This window comes from Pleurodeles waltl, chromosome 12, assembly GCF_031143425.1.
Source record: "Pleurodeles waltl isolate 20211129_DDA chromosome 12, aPleWal1.hap1.20221129, whole genome shotgun sequence".
Taxonomy (NCBI): domain Eukaryota; kingdom Metazoa; phylum Chordata; class Amphibia; order Caudata; family Salamandridae; genus Pleurodeles; species Pleurodeles waltl.
The window spans coordinates 286,957,656-286,976,851 of NC_090451.1; the positions used below are offsets into that span (position 1 = coordinate 286,957,656).

At 42.3% G+C, this 19,196-nt stretch overlaps 1 protein-coding gene across 3 annotated transcripts in view; it reads left to right on the plus strand.

The window, feature by feature from the left end:
• LOC138267357 (dipeptidase 2-like) overlaps positions 1–19,196 on the plus strand; it is a 527,669-nt gene that overhangs the window by 291,719 nt on the left and 216,754 nt on the right. The window contains exon 2 of one of the 3 annotated variants that reach the window (XM_069216257.1): positions 5,170–5,329. The exons of the other annotated variants lie outside the window; for them this stretch is intronic. The gene's annotated coding sequence lies outside the window, so the exon portion shown is untranslated. The remainder of the gene's footprint in view (positions 1–5,169; positions 5,330–19,196) is intronic. 3 annotated transcript variants of the gene reach the window in all.

Below are 19,196 nucleotides of genomic sequence, written 5' to 3' on the forward strand. Positions count from 1 at the left end.
ATGGGCATCAGAAATGTACAACCGAAACCTGTTGATTTCTTCTCACAGTGTTCAGCAAAAAAGCTCCTGTAGAATATACAGGATAAAGAAATGTAAATGTGTCACAGGATGATGACAAATGTTGACCAAGTAAGGAAAAACAGAGATCTTTGCTTTACAGCCGTAACAAATATTTCTGTTTCTGGCCAGGTGGTAGATTAAACATTGTGCTGAACATAGGCCTGCAGAAAAAAAAAAAGTCATATGAATGTGGTGTAAAGTTGCTAGTTGCAGGCTAATATATTCTTACAATGCACGTAGACCCCTTGAGAGAAGTAGCTGCAAGATATGTGTGTTAGACCTTGTACCCTTGACCAGGTCTCCCCTGTCTTATTTGCCTCCGCTTCCCTTGTTTTGAATGTTTTGACTGTTTTTGGTACTCTGGGCACTTTACCACTGCTGACCAGTGCTAAAGTGCAAGTGCTCCTGTGTAAAATGTATGTGTAATTGGCTTTTCCATGACTGGCATATTTCATTTACTAGTAAGTCCCTAGTAAAGTGCACAAGGGGTGCCCAGGGCCTGTAAATCAAATGCTACTAGTGGGCATGTAGCACTGGTTGTGCCACCTACATTAGTAGCCCTGTAAGCATGGCTTAGACCTACTACTGCAGTGTCTGTGTGTGCAGTTTTAACCTGCCAATTCGACTTCGCAAGCGTACCCACTTGCCAGTCCTAAACCTTCCTGTTTTATACATGTACGGCACCCCTAAAGTAGGCCCTAGGAAGCCCCATGGGCAGGGTGCAGTGTATGTTAAAGGTGGGACATGTACTTGTGTGGATTTACATGTCCTAACAGTGAAATACTGCTAAATTCGGTTTTCACTGTTGCAAGGCCTATCCCTCTCAAAGGTTTAGATGGGGGCTACCTTTAAATAACATTCAAGTGCGGTGTCCCTTTGGGAGCAGATGGAAATGTGGAGTTTGGTGTCTCTAAACTCACAATTTTAAAATATATCTTTTAGTGAAGTTGTTTTTTAGATTGTCAGTTTGAAAATGCCACTTTTAGAAAGTGGGCATTTCCTTGCCTTAACCAGTCTGTGACCCTGTCTGTTTATTGATTCCTTATCTGGGTCAGACTGACAGTTGGGCTGTTTGTGAATCTCCTCTAGACAGTGACACAAAGGGAGCTGGGGTGTAGCCTGCATATCCTGATGAGCCATCTGAGCTAGAGTAGAAGGAGGCATGGTCTCTCACACCTGAATGGACTGTTCATGCCCTCACACAATGCAGTCTCCAACCCCCTGGTGTGTGTCTGGGGCCTGGAATGGACAAGGCAGGATCTTGTGAACAACAGAGACTTTCCTTTGAAGTTTGCCTACTTCAAAGGCAGAAAGAGGTATAAGTAGTGGACTCAAAACCCCAGACTTTAGATCACTTCTGGAACCAAAAGGAACCTCTGCCAAGGTGAAGAGCTGAGAAGTGCTGCCCCTGTCTGTGACTGTGCTTTTTTGGGCTATCCTGCATTAGACCTGGTACCCTTGGCCTGGTCTCCCCTGTCTCATTTGCCCCTGCTTCCCTTGTTTTGAATGTTTTTGCTGTTTTTGGTACTCTGGGCACTTTACCACTGTTGACCAGTGCTAAAGTGCAAGTGCTCCTGTGTAAAATGTATGTGTAATTGGCTTTTTCATGATTGGCATATTTCTTTTACTAGTAAGTCCCTAGTAAAGTGCACAAGGAGTGCCCAGGGCCTTTACATCAAATGCTACTAGTGGGCATGTAGCACTGGGTGTGCCACCTACATTAGTAGCCCTGTAAACATGGCTTAGACCTACCACTGCAGTGTCTGTGTGTACAGTTTTAACCTGCCAATTCGACTTGGCAAGAGTACCCACTTGCCAGGCCTAAACCTTCCGTTTTATACATGTAAGGCACCCCTAAAGTAGGCCCTAGGTAGCCCCATGGGCAGGGTGCAGTGCATGTTAAAGGTGGGACATCTACTTGTGTGGTTTTACATGTCCTAACAGTGAAATATTGCTAAATTCGGTTTCATTGTTGCAAGGCCTATCCCTCTCATAGGTTTACATGGGGGCTACCTTTACATAACTTTTAAGTGTGGTGTCCCTTTAGGAGCAGATAGAAAAATGGAGTTTGGTGTCTCTAAACTCGCAATTTTAAAATATATCTTTTAGTGAAGTTAGTTTTTAGATTGTCAGTTTGAAAATGCTACTTTTAGAAAGTGAGCATTTTCTTGCTTTAACCAGTCTGTGAGTCTGCCTGCACTGTTAAATTACAATCACATTTACCGATAAATAAAATCAATCTTTGGTTAATAACATTTGTTTCAACATGGACACACTAACTAACCCTCAAATAAGAATGCATGATTGGGTTTCATGCAAAGGAAAAAGTAGGCAAAAGTGAATTTGGAAAAACATCTAGCTAGGACTCCTATAAGATTGGTACCTAAAAGAAAAGACAAAAAAATATATTAAAAATACTATTTCATTTTGATATACCTCTCCTGAATGGATCAGCAAGAAGAGACTTCTTTGTCAGTTTGACATCTGTCTGGCCAGCATTGGCAGGAGGAAATCCATGCATGTATGTACTCCTTGACTGGCATTCACCCTCACACACTCCCCTATCACACATGACTATGCTATTGGACTCACTTGCTCCTCTGGTGCCCCATAAGGCTCTCCATAGAGGGGAAGGACCTCATCCGCCAGCCTCTCTAGTTCTTCTGGGGTGAAGGCATGGGCTATATTATCTGCAGGACTAGGCATGATGGCTCCCAGAAACAGTACACAGCAGCTGAGCTTGTAGAGGTCTTGCTTGCTAGTGTCAGGAGTCAAGGCTGCAGATAATGGTGGTCATGGCCATCACATACAGGATCGTCACCACTGGCGGTGATCACCAATGGCCCCAGTCTCTCATAGGCAGCAATGTTACCCAAGGAGACGTTGCATGGCGGTTGCGACCGCCTACCGCCATGATGACATACACCGGTGAAATTCAGTCACTACCACCTGTCCAGTGCTTAGGTCAGGCGGCTGCCATTTTAGGCACATATCATGCCATTATGCCGTAAAATAAGTGTGCCCTATATCTTATAAGGGAGATAGCAGGGTAGGCCTAAGTGATGCCATCATGTTTTGGCACATACATGTGCGATGCATGACACAGTGACCCTATGTGGCTGGGTGTCTGATGAACAGCATGTCCAGATACTCGTCGGTGATTGGAGGAATCACTGTATAGGTATATGACATGACTACATACAGGCTCAGTACAGGACAAGTCAGTGTATCACATATGGAACTTGACACATGTGATGTATGTCAGACACTATTGATCAGGGGCAGCAATGTGCACCAATGGAGAAGTCCATGCCGCTTCAGCATGCCCAATATGGCAACTTCCAGCAATGTGCTTGATGTGGACATTGTTAGGTGTGTGCAAGTTAGAAGTGTTGTGTCAACATGCCTGGTGTGCTTTTCACATTGGGCTATTTCTCCTCTCCATCCTAGATACCTTGTACTGAGGAAAATGAGACATGCACCAGTGTACTGTCTGCTAGTGGACCTTGCAACCCTGGAGGAGAGGCAAAAAAGTCAGACCTGTCATCTGAATCATCAGACCATCATGGAACCATGTACCCAGTTGGAGCCAGATCAATAGCCTGCCATACGTAACCTCTACGCCATCCCTCCCACAGTTCAAGTTCTGCCAGTGCCACACTTTCTTGCCACAGGCTCCTTTCAGATGACAGTGGGCTTGGCAGCAGGGAAGTCACAGCCCATGTTCAGTCTTGTGTTGAAGGATGTACTGTGTGCTTTTTTGAAACAGCTACATCAGGTTCCTCCAACGAGGAGATTTGGCCCATGTGAAGGCAGACGTCTATGATGTGGGGCACATCCCTCATGTGATAGGTGCCATAGATGGCCCCTGTATACCCTTGGTCCCTCCCAGTGCCAATGAACAGGGGTTTAGGAACAGGAAAAACTACTACTCCAACAATGTGCAGATGATGTGTGTAGCAGACCAATACATCTCTCAAATGACAGCCACGTTTCCTGGATCTGGGCATGACTCCTACATTGTAAGGAACAGCAATTTCCCACACATGATGGCATGTCTACATTGGGAGAGGATTTAGCTCATATGTATGTAAGTATTTAGTTGTATGTCCCTGTTATGGTACCTGCCATCCCACTGTTCCCTGTGGCTGTACCCATCCTGTACCAGGTCCTACCTCTGTGCAGACAGGTGACTCTGGCTACCCAAATCTCCCCTGGCTGGTCACACCAGTGAGGCACCCTGCCACTGAAGGGGAAACCTGTTTCAATGAGGTCCACACTGCAGGACAAGGTGTGTTTATAGAAAGGACAATTGGTCTCCAGAAGGCCCAATTCAGGTGCCTGCACATCTTTGGAGGTGCCCTCCTCTACAATCCCCAAAAGGTATGCCAGATCATAATAGCCTGCTGCATGCTCCACAATCTAGCCCTGAAACGTCAGATACCCTTACTAGCTGAGGAGGAGGAGGCAGATGGACCAGTGTCTGGTGATGCTAAAATGGAAAGTGATGAGGAGGCAGATGACGAAGGTGGAGCTGGGTCAAGGGCTGAGCTCATCCATCAGTACTTCCAGTAACATACAGTCTGTGTATTTGCATGTGTGGTATTTAAAGTATGGTCATCCTCATTTGGTATATCAGTGGTTGTGTAATGTGTTCATTTCCCCATATGTGTGTTGTAGGAAGTGATTAACTGCATGTAAGGTGCAGAGTTGTAATGTATTCACTCACACAGGTATACTCTCTGCAGTTGGAATGCATAACATCTCTCATGGACAGGCCAGTATTGTGCAATGTGCCCTGCATAGTCCTGTTCTCATGTTATTCCATCTACTGACTGTGCACTATTTATCTTTGACACTCATACCTATTGCTTGAGGCATGCATGTTCTGTATCCTGTGTATGCACATTGTGGATTTTAGCACATAAGAGGTGTCATGTATAGTGTTTGGTGATGTATTTCCTGTCACTGGTGCTGTAGAGGTGTTATCTATCTTGTCCTGTTTAGTTTTCTGCTACACTGGCCACATCCACTATGGACTACATATGTGCTTAAGCTGTCACCGTGTCTACTATCCTCATGGTGATCTCTGTAATGGTCTGTTTGCAGGTTGGATGTGTAGATTTACACTGGAGTGTGGCAACACTAGTGACTGCCTTACATCAGCCCTGGCACATATCTGCTGTATTGTGTCTCCTGCAGAAGATACCTCCCTCTGCAGTCATTAAACTGCCTGTTGGATTGTGGCGCATTCCACTTCGACAAATAGGTAAACATACTTTTGTTCCTTTACAAATAAATACACATATGCGGTGACTGTGATCTAATGGTGATTATTGTGTCTTGAATGACAAACAGGTAATGAGTGGGGTCATGGTAGAAGAAATCCTGAGAGTAGGTGGCACAGCTGTAGGAAGCACAGGTCCTGCATCCATGGGCCATGGGAAAATGGAGTTTAGGCATTGAACAGTCAACAGGGTATCTCAGTGGCACACGAGGGAGAGCTATCAGGTGACTGTCACTTCCTGGCAGTGGTTTCGGTCTTGACATATGCTCCAGATATCTGGATGGACTTCCACATTTGCGGGGGTGTTCTTCAGCTACAGAGGGAGGGGTGCCCAAGGCCTGTGCCTCCTTTGACAGGGCCTCCATTTCACCAGCTGCTGCAGATGTTGAGGACTCTGATGTGATGTCGCTAGTGGAAGGGGTCTGCTGGTGGGGAGAGGAAGCACTCATGACGGTGGTGAGGTCCCTGAGCACTTCGGCAATGGAGGCCATGGTGGCATTGTAGGCCTGCCACTGCTGCATAACCTCCTGGTGGTATTGCCTCTGTAGCCTCTGGTTTTCCCCCCATAATGGTTATGATCTGGCCCATCCTGTCCTGGGACAGTTGATATGCTTGGGTGCCCCGTCCTGTGGCCCACAGATCCCCTCCCATGCCCCCATGTGCTTGTGCCCCTGGCCCAGTGTGCCCACTCCCATGTTTCTCCAGGAGCTTTAACGTCTTGGGAGTGAGGGGTTGACTCAGGTTGCTGTACTGTGGGGCACACTATTGAATGACTAGTCCTTGGGGCACAGGTTTGGGGCGAATGGTTGGCTGAGTTGTTGTTGCCACAAGGTGGGGGGTTGTTGTGGGCAGGGTGAGGCAAGGAGTAGTAGACTGACCAGGGGTCCCAGATGGGCGTGGTAGTTTGTCTCTGTCCAGACATCCACGTCCTCACAGGGGCCTTTTTCCTGAGGAGGGCTGGCAGTCTCTGGTAACCTCTCCCTTGATACTGCTGCAGGTGTACCTGTGGATGGAGTGAGAGAGAGTTACATGTTGTAGGTATGTATGGTTGTCTGTTAGTCTGAGGCATACAGTGGCTTGGCTTCATTCCCAAAAATGGCATTGACAGGTGCAGCACTGCTAACACTGTTTGTGGATGGTGGATTGAGACATGTGTACCTATTTCCTTGGGCTTGTTTGCATCAGGCCTGTTCACTTTAGTTCAGTGGGTTGGCTGTGTTCCTGTGTGATGATTCACATGACAGGTTTGCCCTGTTAGCTGTTGGGCAGTCTGGCTTGCTAGGTATGTGATTGGGAATGGCTGTACATTGTAGGATGGAGGCTGTTTTTGGGCAGAATACTTTGTTAACTCTTAATATGGCAGGCAGGATACCGCAGTAGTCTTGCCAAAAGTCGTAATAAGGGCATAGTGTCTTGTTGTCTGCCTTAGAGTAGTATATTGTATGTGGAAATTGAAGAAATATCAGCAGAATATTGTCTTTCACATTTGCCATTTTAAAAAAAATTATCTGGTTACATTGGAAACCAGTTTTGCAAACATTTTAGTTTAAAAAGACATCAGATATTGTATATTTCAGTTCATCTTTTAAAGCAGATATGGGGAAGGAAGAAATTATTTTGTTAATATATAGTATTACAGTTTTGTGAGGACAATGAAAAACTAGTTGAAATAGTCCTTAGCTTTCTTTTCTCTTTCTAAACATTTCAATATTATAATTTTTTTATGAAAACTAATAATGTAGGGTGTCTTCTAATGTAAGGTATATGATGTATCCAATAAGGTCTTAAGTCAAGTTGAGAGAATCTTTATTCGGTTAAAAAACCCATAAAACAATATATACAAATTGAATTTAAGATCACATGCCAAAATTACAAAAAATAAAATCATCATACTTAAAATTAAGTCCATGCTCACTCACTATATTTTGAACAGTGCTAAATAATAGATGACTAGGTGCAATAATGAACAATAATCAAGTAAAAATAAATTCATTATTAATATCATAAATTAAGTTTGAAAAGGAACAAATAATTCTCACAGCATATCCAAAGCAAACAGTTCTAGCAGCATATCTGTTTCCATTTTCACACTTTGGGATGCCCTTACACAGTACTGATACCAGATTAGTTTTACATTCCCACCAGTCTATGTCATTTAACTGCAGTTACAATGAATTTATAAAGTGTATAGCATACCATGTCAGACTGCAGCAGCTGAAGATAATACAGACTTGCATCCCACACTCTGATGTTAAGACTCCTTAATAGAGGCATTAAATGTTCTCCCTCAAGCCCTTAAATTGATCACAAAGAAAGAAAAATTGCAGCTGGGACTGAGGCTTTACTGAATTACATGGGCAGTGAGTGAGGTCTCTACTACGGTGGTCATCAGGGGGGTAGGATACCAAAAATAGATCATGTCAAGTCTGAATCTTATCAGATAAAACCTCTGATGCCTCTGTACTTATACAAATATGGTTCCATACTAATAGTCATGATCAGCAGGAAATACATTTACACTGACCTCTTTCTGATCTCGATTACAGCTCTTTCCCTTGCTACTAAGTATAGTAATTTGTTCTTCTGAAGCTTTGATAGATTGATTAGCATTCTATGGGTTGCAATACAGATCTGGCTTTTCGATCGAGCACAACTGTGCCTTCACGTAGGCTAGCCAGTTCATGTTTTGAGCTTTAGTTAAGTTGAGACAGTTGGCTATTATCATTTGGCTAAATGCAGCTTTGGGCCTGGACCAAACCGAAAGCCATAAAAGAGTTGGTGTTATCTTTATGAGGTCTTCTAAATATTGTAGGCCTAGGGCCATATGTACGAACACTTTTTCCCATAGACACAGAATGGTAAAAACCTTTGCTAAATCTGGCCCTTAGTTCCTTGTGACATTGGTAATGAGGAGGCGGTTGAGATGCATCTTGCCTTCTATATTTTAATTAGAACTTCCAATGGTGAGGACCCCAATTTAGAGGGAAGCTTGAACAGAGATGCAGTAGTCTATTCAAGTTGCACAAATCTCAGCCTATGTTTCCAGAAACTCACATTATCAAATGGGATCCCCTGATACGTGAAGGTAGAGACATATTGTAATTTGGTACTGCTGGTGATCTTACTTAAAGGTCAACCATACACCATAAAAAAAAATTGTTTAATTGGTTGACAGTCCCAAGTCATTCATGAATGCAATGAATGTGTCCAGCAACCTCTGGAAGCCCAGCCCTGTTCTTGACATAAAACACAATTGTCAGTGTATATCAGCTCTGGTAGCCTCCTAGTTCCCACCCTTGGTAGGCTATCCCCTAAACCCAACAAATATGTGTCCAGATTATTTACAAAGAGACTGAAAAGGAAGGGAGCCAGAACACATCCCTGTCTGACGTCCCTCCTAATTTTGATTGGCAGCGTGCATTCTCCATTGGGGCCAAATCTAACACAGCCCACAATTTCCTCATGGAGTTGAGCAAGTGAATGATCTTAGGATCAGCTCTCTCTGCTAACAGCATTCTTCATAGCCTATCTCTCATAACATTGACGAAGGCTGTGCTGTGGTTCATGAATGCAATGTAGATACACCCCTGTCTCAGTGCCCTTTCCTCGAGATCTGCACGCAGATGAACAAATGGCCCACCTCCTGGCGCCACCAACTCAGAAGCTATCAGAGTACAGAGTTATGATGAAGCCAGGCGGGGGGAAGGGAATTAGGGTAGGGAACTGCAGGGAGAGAGATATCTGAAAAGAAACAGTTAGCACAAATATGCATATACTCATGCATTACAGTATAAACTCACCAATAGACTCTTGAATAAAGGCGTCTCCGTGGTATCAGATTGAGACCCTTTGTGAATTGGGCATAGCCCCTTCTTTGAATCATGGAACAAGAACAAACTGCAACCTCTGAACCTAAAGATGGCAAGATCTTTGGACTATGGTCATACTCTGAATATCAATCATGTAACAATTATGCATTCATAACATAAAAGTTTGATCTCAGCATATAAATTCTCAAAGACTTAAATATGTATCTCACATATTATGCTTCCCAAAAAACAATCAAACTATAATTTGCTTATCTCCAAAACGTTTTCACATTTACTACTAAGGCCTGAAAGTTTTACTCATAGAACTTGAAGCGCTTTGTTCATTGGGCAGAAGCGCCTTGTTTGTTGTTCATGAAGCGCTTTGATTATCATACATGAATCGCTTTGTTCATTATGCCAGAGAGCGCTTTTATTTGGTTTGTCTGAAGCGCTACGCTCATTGTGCTAAGGGGCACTTTACTCATGTGGCCTGAAGCGTTTTGATCCTTGTGCCAAGACTGCTTTACTCATGTGACATGGAACCCTTTGATTGTCGTGCCATGGGTGCTTTACTCTTGTGACCTGAAGCGCTTTGATTGTTGTGCCAAGGGTGCTTTACTCTTGTGACCTAAATCACTTTGATTGTCGTGCCAGGGGCGCTTTACTCTTGTGACCAGAAGCGCTTTGCTCATTGTGCTAAGGGTCCGCTTTACTCATGTGGCATGAATCGCTTTGACCGTCGTGCCAAGGTCGCTTTACCCATGTGGCCTGAAACCCTTTTGATTGTCGTGCCAAGGGTGCTTTACTCGTGTGGCCTAAAGTGCTTTTGATTGTCTTGCCAAGGGCGCTTTACTCTTGTGGAATGAAGTGCTTTGATTATCGTTCCAAGGGCGTTTTACTCATGTGACCTGAATCGCTTTGCTTGTTGTGCTAAGGGGCGCTTTACTCATGTGACTTGAAGCAATTTTATTGTCGTACCAGGAGCACTTTACTCTTTGGACTGAAAACACTTTGCTCGTTATGCTAAGGGGCACTTTACTTTTGTAAGTAATAACTCCCTTCAAGATTGGGCTCATCAAGAACTTACCGCTACGAGTACAATCGTATCTGAATTCACCATGGAAACAAGGATACTCCGATTTGCTGTCAATCTGCCATGCAGGAAATCTGCTCTTCTTCAGAGGAACCCCCACGAGGTATGACTGCTTCAAAGTCTTCAAAATAGTGACCAATGTGCTTGGGTGTGGCTAGGCTTTATAGGCCTGCCACACCCCAAGATGGCCGCTGCCTCAAGAAACCTGGGAATTGTAGTCTCTTCATAGAATAGCACTGATAAGTGCATCTTGTCCACCAATGACTTGACCCTGCAGCTACATGAGCTTTACCACAGGGCAGGCGATGCTGATAACCACTTCTAGAACAAGAGGGGATGACAAGTGGTGCGCATGAAGCGCTGCAAATACATGCAGCGGAGTTTTGGGTGGGACCTGGACCGCGCACAGCCTTAGTCCTGACAACCCCCCATTGGCAGACACATATTTACTTATTAACAGATGGGAGGTTCAGGAACTGATCTGTCATCCAGAGACCCTGCTAAATCTCTACTATACTCCTGTTAGGATGCCCTTCTCTATAGCCCAGTTCTCCCGCCCATCTAACAGTGTTCTGCCCAACACTGTAGCTGTGGAGTCAATGAGGGATATCGGGAAGTCATCTTAATCCCCTTTCTGAATATAGGAAACATAATTGCATTAGGTCAAGATTTTGGAGGACCCACACAGATCGTGCTGCGCAAAACATTTACAAGTACTGGGCCCCATAGGTCAAGATTACTCTTGAAGAGGTCAATAAGGACCCCATTAGGTCTTGGGCCATTATTGCTCGGGCATCACTCCACTGCCGATATTAGATCATGAAGTGTAATTAGCAACTGGTCAGCTTCTCCAGAGCTAGCTATCATTTACACTATCCAGGTTTGCCATGGATTGGAAATCGTAAACATTGGTAAAGTGGATAACCCAATTGTGCTGTGGGATGGTCACATCTATACTAGTGCCATCTATACTAGTGCCAGGGCCGGTCTAAAAAAAGGTGCATTCACTGCTTGCCAGAATTGAGACACATTTTTAATGGTGCACACCTTGGTTAGCTGCTCCCTAGCCTCCCTTCTGATTGTGTCTTTCCTTGCCCTGATCCTTAGCCTTATGCATTATGACCTGGGCTTACATTTTTAAGTGTCCTTGTCTAGTCCTAGACTCGGGGACGCACCATGACCCAGGAATTGGAGCAACTTCGTAATAATGCCCTCCAACTGGCTGGTACTACCCAAGCCACCTACACCATTACCCAAAATTGGAGATTGTCATGCCTGTGTTGGATTCTGTGCTTTCACACCTATTTTCTGTCAGAGAGCAATCTGAGCACTACTTATCACCTGTTCTAGTTGAGTGCACCAAACATGCGTTATCCTTCTTTTTTGGGTCGGGGGAGTTTCTGTCACATATTTGCTGGGAGATTTACTTAGCAGGCCACAACTAAATCTTTGTTATGGATACAAGGATTATCTGACATGTAAACTTCATCCTCTTTTGGGACCCCCACAGCAGCTCCTGCACCTGAATAGATTGATGGAATGTTTGGTGCATGATCTCTAATAGAGGCAGAGTTTTCCTTGTTACCCTGAGTCTTTCCCTCACATTCTAAATCTCAGAGTTAACAACACTCATTGCGGTTGTCAAATATTTAGTAATAGTTCCAGCCACTGGCTGGAACAGAAGTAGTTTTTTATTTTCTCTTACCCATGATCCTTGCAAGCGTAGAAAGTTACAGAGATTCGAAAAGAAAACTTTGATGACATGACCAAGAGAGGTAGCCCAGGCAAGCCTTTTCTGGGGTCTGATAGGCACAGGCAGGTCGAGCCTTGGGCTGGCCTTTGCCCTGGCATGTGCTTGACGCACCCTGCACGCGTCCGTGCTGTGGTAAGTCCAGGCACCATTTATGCACATTGTGGCCCCTCCTCAGACCTCAGGGAAGCGGGGGGACGTAGTCCCACCCCAGCAAGAGGCTGGAGATGATATGCAGGCAGTTGGCAGGAGAAAAGTGCATCCCACCCTGAGGGAAGTCCTGGTACCTCTAATGGATATTGCAACCCCCACCTCAGACCTTGGGGATTTTGGTGGACATAGTCTCATCCCAGCAAGAGGCCGAAGATGAAATGCAGGCAGAGAGCGGCAGAAAAGTGCATCAATATGGACTCAAATTTCTTATTTTTCTTAATGCTCTAACCTTGACATGAGATGGATTTACACAGCCCTTGTTTAAAATTGCACATGGGAAAATATCCGGAGTGAAACAAGAATGTTAAAAATAAATAAAAACTTAAGCTGGAATAGCAATGGTATGTTTTACTTAATTGCCTACAAAACAGGTATAGCTATTAAATAAAAAGTGCACTTAAATGCATAATTGTGGTAAACAAGCCTATCCAGTACATGAAAGTACTTTCACAGTGCAGTGGATGTAAATGGTTCGTCCACTGCAGTGTTATGGAAAATCCTTCTGGTTCATCTATCAGAAGGTTTAAAAAAAAGTCTGTTCATGATGGAAGAGCTTCATACATGCCCCCAAACCATTTTTAGGGTTGAGCCTGCGTCGCATGCGCTCCCGCATGCGTATCGCAGCGGGACACTTTAGGTATTAGAAAAGGGCTCGGAGCCCTGTCGACGTCAAGTCAGTGTTTTTCATTGGTTCGTGGGCTTGCCTATTAAAAATTCTGCTTGCTTTCATTAGTCGAAGGCATGCATACGTCATGCCTTTTCCGGTGGCTAGCCCTCCTCGAGCGCATCGACCAAGTACAGAAAACATGCGAGGCTCGCTGTTTTCTGTCCGGCTCGTGGACTACTTTTTCTCTATTTTTCTAGCACGATTTTGCTTGCCAGAAGTCAATCGCTTTACACAGTTAATTGCACTTTTTCGGGTTACGTACATAAATTCACTTTTGACGATAGGTGAAAAGTCGGGTTAGGAGTTTACAATGCTATCAGCTCTAACATGAGCAAACGCAAGATCCGTTGCATTGCAAATGCTTGTTTATCAATGTCACTCCCAGCACACTGATGTCACACTGATTAAAAGTGAAACAAGTCACCAACATAGGTCAAAAGCTTTCATTCAGAGAGCATGGCTCAGCCTCAAGCCCCAGTCCAAGTAGAAGAGGTACTACTAGAAAGGGGAAGTGCCCCCTTTTCAGCAGTACCTCCCCCTGATGGATCCATGCATGGGGATTCTAGCATGGCCACACTTCCCACCAGACACAAGGGAGGGGAAGGGTGCCTACCCCAGGCATGGCACTTGCACTCCTAAAAAACATGAAACAATCTTTCTGGGTTTCTCCAAATCACCTCAAACAGAGAGGTTGAAAGCCAAGGAAAGAATAATATGTATTTGCCATGGCTTCAGGCCATGACCCACATCATAATGGCCCCAGAAGTCATTCTACTCCCCGGGGGAAAACAGGGGGGATAGAATTTACTTTCACTTGCTGTGGAGAACGACCACACTGTTCGGGCTTTGGGACAACTGGCAACCAGGGAATACTACAAACATTGGGCATTTCTAAAATCTACAGATTTAGGTGAATCAAGGGGGATGTGGCTTGCATGGATTCCACTATGTTTTATTACCCAGAATGCCCTGCAACCTCAAACTTTAGATAAAATCATGTACTTTCTCGCATTTCTGTGAGGGGAAGTTCAAATATCTACAGGGAGCCACACATTTCCTACTGTTCATCATTTCCACAGTTTTCTTATACAAACGTTAACCCATTTGTGTGGCTCGGTGGATCACCTGAGGTAAGACTGTACCAACCAAGAGATCACTAAAATGCCACATTTATTACATTTAGTTACTGTTTTTATTCATTCCTGTCATGAGCCAAAATACCCACAGCACAAAAAATGGGTCAATTTACATGGCAAAACTTGATGACTCCATGTTCATTTTGGGGCCTATCGTATTGCACGGGATAAGCCCAGTTACACAAGTGGGGTTCCAATTTGATTGAGAGAAGAGTGGAATACAGAATAGTAGACCATCTGTTATTACCAAATGTATTTCTCTCCATTTTTGAGTTCTAAAGCATTGTTGCAAAATGCCTTAGGAATCATCTGAGAGTATGGGTAGCCCCAAATTCTGAATAGTATAAATAACCACTATTCCTGAACACAGCATCTTGGGCCCATGTAATAAATGCATAGGTTTCCTTCATAATATTTTTTCATTACATTTTACCGTATGAACTGCTGAATGGTTGGTACACAATGAAATACTATTATAAACTCAGCTGAGTTGTCACCTGTGGGTATTGTGTGTTTTTGGACAACAAAACAATACCATATGCCTGTGACCAGAAGGGTCAACATAACATTATTACTTTTGTAAATCATCCACTGGGGCAAGAAATTACATATGAAAACATTGTCTTCTATGTCTATTTTTCCAACTTATTTTCATTGTTTTTTAGTTCAACAATTATTTTATTTGGAAAACCAAGAGTGAGTTGGACAAAAGAAATTACCTGTTTCTGAATTCAACATTCTTCAAAAAAAGTAACTAGCATCAGAAAAATTAATAAAACTATGCAAAATGTTATTTTTAAAAACTCTGTTTGTTCCTGAAAAGCTGGGAAAATGTCTGTGGACAGCAATCCATATGTTGAAATGTATGCTTTTAGAAAAAATCACACATAGCACTGGGTACCTTCAGATTCCCCAACACGTGGGAAAAAAGAGCACAAATTTGGCCGGGTTTAGTTCCATATAAAGAAAGTTTTTTAAAACGTAATTATAATGGGTCTCATTACGATCCTGGTGGTCATAAGACGGCCAGAGCCACGGTGGAGGTTGGACCGCAGTCAAAGTAGCGGTCTGGCCTCTACATTATGATCGTGGGGGAGCCGCCACGGTTGGACCGCGACACCACCATGTTGCCGACAGCCTGCCCTGGAGATTACGAGTCCCCTTTCCACCAGCCTTTGCATAGCAGTACCTCTGCCATGCAAAGGCTGGCAGAAAGGGGGTACCTGGGGGTCCATGGGGGCCCCTGCCCTCCCCATGCACTCGGCATAGGCAGTGCAGGGGCCACATGGACAGTCCTGTCACGTTTTCACTGCCAGAATTACGGGCTGTGAAAAGCGTGTCAGGTGCTTTCGCACCAGATGTACTGTCACGTTGCCGCTGGCTCAATTATGAGCCGGCGTCAATGTTTAGGCCTTATTTCCCATTGGGCTGGCGGGTGGAACCACTGTTTCTGCCTGCCGGCCCAGCAGGCAACTCTTATCGCAAATATATTTGGCGGGCAGCCTCCGCCGCCTGCCAGACTCATAATGAGGGCCAATGTTTCCCAGACATCAAATAAGAGTCTTAGGGGTTAGTGGATGGGTAGTTGCCTGAACTCAGAATTACACTGATTTTCACAGTTTTTACAATGAGGGATGTTAGCCGAATTCAATGAGCCATGTTCATCCTGTTGCAGCCCTTTTTTCCCCAAAGGCAAGCAAGGCTGCACCCTAATAAACTAGAAGAATATTTTTCAAATAAAGTTTGTTTTCTTAGATGCAGAATTCTGAATAGTAAGATCAAAGAAGTGCTACAAGCAGCATCAAGAATTCCATGCAAGAATCTTCTTCCTAAGGAAATAGTTTTAAGCAGTGTAAGCTCTGCCGTGTAATAGGTAAGTGTAAGCACCTATTTGAAATTAAAAATTGTAAAGCTGGTGGAGAACATTAAGGGGGTTATTACAACTTTGGAGGAGGTGTTAATCCATCCCAAAAGTGACTGTAAAGTGACGGATTTACCACCAGCCGTATTACGAGTCCATTATATCCTATGGAACTCGTAATATGGCTGGTGGTATATCCGTCACTTTACCGTCACTTTTGGGACGGATTAACACCTCCTCCAAAGTTGTAATAACCCCCTAAGATGTTAACTTGCCTCATTGAAAAGCTCTGCATCTTTAAATGTGAAGTCTTGCTCAAATCTAGCTAACGTCTCTTGCATGGGGTAGTTCTTGCTTTAGTAGACTCATTCAGGTGCTGAAAATATTATGTAGCATCTCTCCACTCTCTATACCCAAGATATTGGCACCTTCAATGTTAAACTTTCATCAAACAACAATGCATCCATTTCTTGTTTTATTTTTACTTTGATGAATAAAATCTGAAATAACATCACAATTGCACAGCTGTAGGACACTCTATTGAGGTTGATAATATCAACCTACTAAAATTGTGCATATGTTAGTAAATACACCATAAAAAGGGGACTACCTCTCCATCCCACAAAACGTCAGTGAATGCATTTAATCATTAATGCCTTGCAGAATGTTCAGGCACTGACAGAGTAGTAAATCTGTCCTTCCATTCTCACCTCATACACATATTGGCCACACTATTATGACTATGTCATACTAATGGATAGTCTGACAGTATATTGTGAGTAAAAGTATCAAGAGATATAAATATTGTGTCAAAAATATTGGTCACCATAATATTGTGTTCCTGTACTTATAATGGAAACAACATATACGTTGAGACAAAAAATATAATGGAAGATAATGTTGACCAGAAACAGGTAGGAATATTGTTATTAAAAATATATATATATTGACTTTAAAGTAATTTATGTAAAATAGTTAACTGTTTAAAATAATATATTTTTTAATTTATTTAATTATATTCATAATATATGGATTCATATATATTAAAACACACTCAGACATATATTATAGATAATTATATACCTATCACACAATTTTTTCAATACAGTTAAACTATTAACAATAAAAGAAAGTGAAAACTAGCAAGCATATTAAACTAACAATGTGTAGATATATTTGAATATTTAAATAAACATATAAAATATTTTGATTTATTACTGTATGATAAATATAGATATAATATACACATTTTATAAAATGAAGAAACACATTTTAGCAAATTAATAACAAAAATGATATTAACAGAAGCAAAAATAAGATAATTAGTGTATATATAAATATATATGTATATCTATATATATATTCCCCAATATATATATTGCAGTAATGTAAATAATTAAAGATATTATTCTAAAAATAATATGAACATTTGAAAACAAAATATTAAAAAAACAAAATTAAACAACAATAATAAAAAAAATGTAAATCCACTCTAACGGTTACAATTACTAGTCTCTCTCTCTAGTCTAGGCAACAGTGGGGGAAGTGTTGGACTTCGGATGGGTTAGATTTACTAGTCTCACTCCACTCTAAACAACAGTATGGAAGGCATTAGCCTTAACAGTTCCATGGCAGTCTAACCAACAGTGGGAAAAGTGTTGATCTTTGTGGGGTTGATTTTCTATTCATATCCCAGGCTACACAACAGTAGGGAAAGTTTTAGATGTCAGAGGGAATATATTTACAATCCCAACTCCAGTGTATTCTACAGTAGGGAAAGTGTTGAAAATCATAAGGATTGTATATACCAGTCCAACTCATAATTATATTCTGGGAAACACCGAAATAATTAACAATAATAAATGTTTACATTATGTTCTGCGTAAAAAATGCATATGATATAAATGTTATAAATACAAAATAATTCTGAAAAAAGGTAAAATTAAACTCACTTCCCCTTCTATGAACAAAAAAAAAACTTACACATTTAAGAAACAAATCATTTAATGGAAATATTACAAAATATTACATAAATTAAACAAATAAAATTAAAGAAAACAACAAAAATACATTTTACACATAATTATATTAAAACTTGTAAAAGTGAATTAGTAGATTATGAAATAAAACAGTTTTTAATAATAATCAATTGAAAATTTAAACACATTATTTTTAACAAAAATGTCATTAGGACAAATAATTAATATAAAAAATATAACATTTCAATAGCTTTGGAACCTAATCCCCTACAAATCCAACAATCAACTACTAATATATAAATACTGATAAAAGAATAAACATTAAAATATATATTATAGCTCCACAAAGTACAGTTGCAGGCAGGGCAGCACTTCTCCTCGGCTCTTCTCCAGGCAGAGATTCCTCTTGATTTCCTGAAGTGATCTAATCTTTCAGGGGTTTGGGTGCTCTTCTTATACCCATTTTGGCCGCCTTTGAAGTAGGCCTACTTCAAAGGAAAGTCTCTCTTGTTTGAGAAATCCTGCCTTACCCAGGTCAGGCCCCAGGCACACACCAGGGGGTTGGAGACTACATTGTGTGAGGGCAGGCACAGCCCTTTTAGGTGTAAATGACCACTCCTTCCCTCCCTCCTAGCACAGATGGCTCATCAGTATATGCAGGCTACTCCCCAGCTCCTTTTGTGGCACTGTCTAGAGAGAGGTGCAAACAGTTCAACTGTTAAACTAACCTAGACAGTGAACCCACAAACAGGCAGAATCACAGAATGGTTTAAGCAAGAAAATGCCTACTTTTTAATAGTGGCATTTTCAAACACAATCTCAAAAAACAACTTTACTAAAAGATGTATTTTTAAACTGTGAGCTCAGAGACCCCAAACTCCACGTCTATCTGCTCAAAGGGAATCTAAGCTTTAATGATGTTTAAAGGCAGCCCCCACGTTTATCTATGAGATTGATAGGCCTTGCACCAGTGAAAAACGAATTTGGCAGTATTTCACTGTCAGGACATTTAAAACATATTAGTATATGTCCTACCTTAAACATACACTGCACCCTGCCCATGGGGCTACCGAGGGCCTACCTTAGAGGTGTCTTACATGTAAGAAAAGGGAAGGTTTAGGCCTGGTAGTCGAATTGGCACTTTAAAACTGCACACAGAGACACTGCAGTAGCAGGTCTGAGCCATGTTTACAGGGCTACTAATGTGTGTGGCTCAACAAGTTCTGCAGGCCCTCTAGCAGCATTTGATTTACAGGCCCTGGGCAGCTCTAGTGCACTGTACTAGGGACTTACCATTAAATCAAATAGGTCAATCATGGAAATACAATTACACATACATTT